The 3,957-nt window shown below is 43.9% G+C and overlaps 1 pseudogene; it reads left to right on the top strand.

Annotated features, from left to right (window-relative positions):
• The first annotated feature begins 747 nt into the window (after nucleotides 1-747).
• LOC104860977 overlaps nucleotides 748-3,957 on the top strand; it is a 4,878-nt pseudogene continuing 1,668 nt past the window's right edge.

Raw genomic sequence — 3,957 nt, 5'->3', positions numbered from 1 at the left:
AAAAAAAAAAAAAAAAAAAAAAAAAAAAAAAAAAAGAAAGAAAAATTAGACCTACCTCATGGTCGTGGAGTTATTATGAGGACTCAGTGAGGCAATCTATTGAAGTCCCTGGAATCACAAGCAATTGCTCAATTAATGTTAGCTGTTTCATTGCTCTTTGGAAACTTTCTATGAGTAACTCTAAAGTCCATGAGGGTAGGGACACCATCTGATTTACAGGCACTTGGATGAATAAATTTGTTCACAAAATTATATAAGTCAAACCAGTTCCCCCACAAAATATTATCATGGCTGACACAGGTGAATTTGACTTTCACCTTCTCCAACTGTTCCTGTTTGTCCTGATATACTGTCCTGGCAGCCATCCTCAGTTCTCAGGAAAATCTGACCTTCTACATTCACTTACGGATTAACAATATGACATTTGACACTAAATGGCATTTCCACAAAGTACTCAGCTTCTTGCCTCTTATGTTGTTTTGAGTGTCGCTGTCTATGACAATCTTTAATGTTGAAATAACAAGTGCAAAAAGTTTGACCAAGATGACCTTCAAGAAACAAATGGTCCCTGGAATCAGTGTTTCATGTCTGATTTCAATGCTCGGTTAGATTAGCTTTCCGCCGGAAGTAGTCATGTGTAATTACTTCCACTCAATATGCTGTAGTAGCAAAATGTAAGGGATCATCAGGCTTTTACAGATGAACCTGAGCCCTGGGGAGGGGAGGCAATGTGTCCAGTGTCCTACCATGAATTGGAGCAGCATCAGGATCTTCCCAGACTCAGGGATCCGGGGTAAGATGGAACCACAGAAGATGGCCCAGAGAGAAGGCAGGTTTGCCCCTGTTTCTTCTCCTCACCAGGAAAGAGAGGAGGCCCTCCCATGGCCATACTTCTCATTAATTTCAAAATCAACAATAACAGGGCATTGCTTCTCCTGAATAATTCCAAATGACAGATTGAACCGATGTCACTTGTGACCACCATGCTTAAACCCTCTCTCCTTTAAGCCTCCCCAGAGGTATGAGCTGTCATCAATTTGAAACATTCTTCTTAAAAACTTCTCTGTCTCATCACAAACATATGCGTGCACAGCCATAAACATATGTCAGTGTTGTTCAGTGTGACATATTTACCTAAGCAGTACCATATTCCGTGTATTATGCTCCAGGCTATTTTTCACCCCACAACAGTATAACTCTGTTTCTGTGTAAGTACATGTGGGTTGCTCTCATTGTTTTTAACTGGTATGTCATGGTCACTACTGTGAATTTATCATGTTGTATTGTTCTGTTGGATGACAGTTAGGAAATTCCCAATTTCTTCTATTAGAATGATAGCCCATAAAGATCCTCTACATGCTTCTTGGTGCTCACATACCATGGCTTCTCTGGGGAAAGCCCCTGAGGAGAACCGCTGGTCATAGGGTGTACACATCTTTAGCTTTATTACATGCTGTCAGATTGTTCTCCAGAGAAGCCCTGGAAACACCCTCACCCCTCCATCCCAGGGGTATCAGTTCCCTGTACCCTCCCTGACACTCAAAGGTCAAACTCCTATTTGATGCAGGGAAATATTGCTTCTGTTTAGGCTTTCCCAACTGCTAGTGTGTCTAGGTATTTTTTTTTCTTTATGAAGCTTAAACATATCCCTCTCTCTATAAATTGCTCATTAATGTCTTTTGCATATTTTTCCATTGGGCTGTTTGACTTTTCTCCTAACATTATTTAAAGAGCACTTAAGCCCTGCTGAAATCTGAAGTGAATCATAGCTCAGAAATCTCACACTGCATTAAGAGAATGATTTGAAATGTTATTTTTAAAGGGTGGGGTGGTGAGGATGGAGAAATATGGGTGACAGACAGGTCTGAAGTGAAAAGACACCTTACCTCATGAAACTGGGTGTAGAAAGGGGAGGCCCAGGGGGTTTGAGCAAAACTTGTCATCCCCCTGTTGATAACCAGATGCTGCTGCTGAGCCTGCCCAGGACAGAGAGGCAACGTGGGATGCCTGAGGATCTGGCAATAAAACAATGGATAGTATTTTCCTAATTTTTATATTGACTACATGTTGAAATGATAAGGTAGAAATAGTAGGTTTAAGAGAATATATTATGAAAATTAATTTTCCTATCACTTGTTACCTTCTCAGTATGGCTACCAAGAACTTTGGAATCATATTTGAGGCTCACATTGTATTTCTGTTAGACGGTGGTAGTCTAGGAGATAGGAACAATTACGTTTCCGGTCCCAGCCCCTCAAGTAGAAATTCCATGTGCTCTTGGGCACGTTGCTTTCCCATGTGGCCTCATTGACCCTAGGGTGAGGGTGAAATTCATGCATCTGCCTGCCCCTTGGATACCCAAATATTCAGATGGGTAACACAGCCTGGGGCCTCACTCTGTCATTCGGGCCTGAGTTACATCCAGAGGGTTGAGGTGTCACCTCTTCTTGGCCTTGTCAAAAGGTGGATTATAACAGAACTGGAGACAGGACATTTTCTCTTAGATGTCCCTCACTCTGAAGGACTCAGTCAGACCTCTGTGTGAAGGAGCTAGAAGCTTCTTTTTCCCTGTCATCTGGGCCCTAAGGGCTCCTCCTGCTGGCCTTGCTAGTGAGCTCACTACCCAGATCACTGGTTCTATTTATCAAATGCAGTGACTTTGAACCTCACGTGTTAACCTTTTAAGATTCCTGCAAGAGATAGTAAAACAATTCAAATGTTTTTTTTTTTTAAGAAAAAAGAAAAGAAAGTGGGAAGAGGAGAAATATTTATATTTATAGGCTCTAGAATTAGTTTCCTAGTACTGTTATAAGAAGCTACCTTCTTCAGTTCTGGAGGCCAGAAGTCCCAAATCAGGTGCAGCAGGACCATGCTCCCCCTGAAGGCTCTGGGGACAAACTATTCCTTGTTCTTTGTTCTAAGGTCACATCACTCTACTCTCTACCTTCATTATAAATTGCTGTCTTCTCAGGGTCTCTGTGCGTATTTTTCCTCTTTCTTTTTTGGACAGAACAAGTTATGACCTCCCAGTACTCTCACTAGGGTAAGGCCTACGCTCCTCCAGTGTGATGTTTACTTGACTTTTGCATTTTTTATATCACCAGACACCCATTTTCCAAATAAAGTCACATTCTGAGATTCCAGGAAGTCATGAATTGGGTGGAGTGTTTTAGTCCACCTTCCATGGTTATCACTGAGTACCACCAACTGGGTAATTCATAGACTAAAAGTTAATTTGGCTCACAGTTCTGGAGGTTCAAGTTCAAGGGATCACATCTGGTGAAGGCCTTGCCAGTGGGGTCTTTGCAGAGCAACGCAGGGCATCACATAGGGGTCGGGGAACATCCAAGAGCCAGAGCCAATCTGGCTTCTATGACAAACCCACTCTCAAGACAACCCATTAACACCCCAATCCCTGAATGCAGAAATCTGTTCTTGAGGTCAGAACCTTCACAACCTGATCACCTCTGGAAGATCCCACCTGGTCCCACCTCTTACCACCTCATAGCGGGGACTGAATCTCAGCCTGAGTTTCGGTGAGGACATTGCAGGTGCTAGGAGGAGCACATCTGGCTCCTCTGTGCTGGGTGGCACACACATGGGAAAGGGAAAGGCAGACCTTGACCCAGCAGTGTTGATGGATTCCATGCATCCTTCAGCGCCTAAGGTTGCAGCAGCCTTGTGGGCACTTGCACAGCTGGCCAACCAGCTGCCCAGCATCCCTTCCGCCAGGTGGCTTAGGACCGGCTCTCCTCCATGCCCACAGGAGCTAAGGACCCTGAACCTTACCCTTCTGTTGCTCGCGCCCCATCAGCCTTCAGTGTCCCCCTGCAGTTGTGGCACCTCCTGGCCCTGTTCCCTTCAGGCTCCAAATTCAACCCAAGAGCCCAACGCTCCTCACTTCCCCAATGGCACTGCACCCAAATGCATCGTTGTTTTTTTTTTTTTTTTTTTTTT

Source organism: Fukomys damarensis, unplaced genomic scaffold (assembly GCF_012274545.1).
Source record: "Fukomys damarensis isolate Sample0158 unplaced genomic scaffold, DMR_v1.0_HiC HiC_scaffold_9, whole genome shotgun sequence".
Taxonomy (NCBI): domain Eukaryota; kingdom Metazoa; phylum Chordata; class Mammalia; order Rodentia; family Bathyergidae; genus Fukomys; species Fukomys damarensis.
The sequence above is the reverse complement of the archived record's forward strand: the minus strand, read 5'-3'. Positions and strand labels throughout refer to the sequence as shown.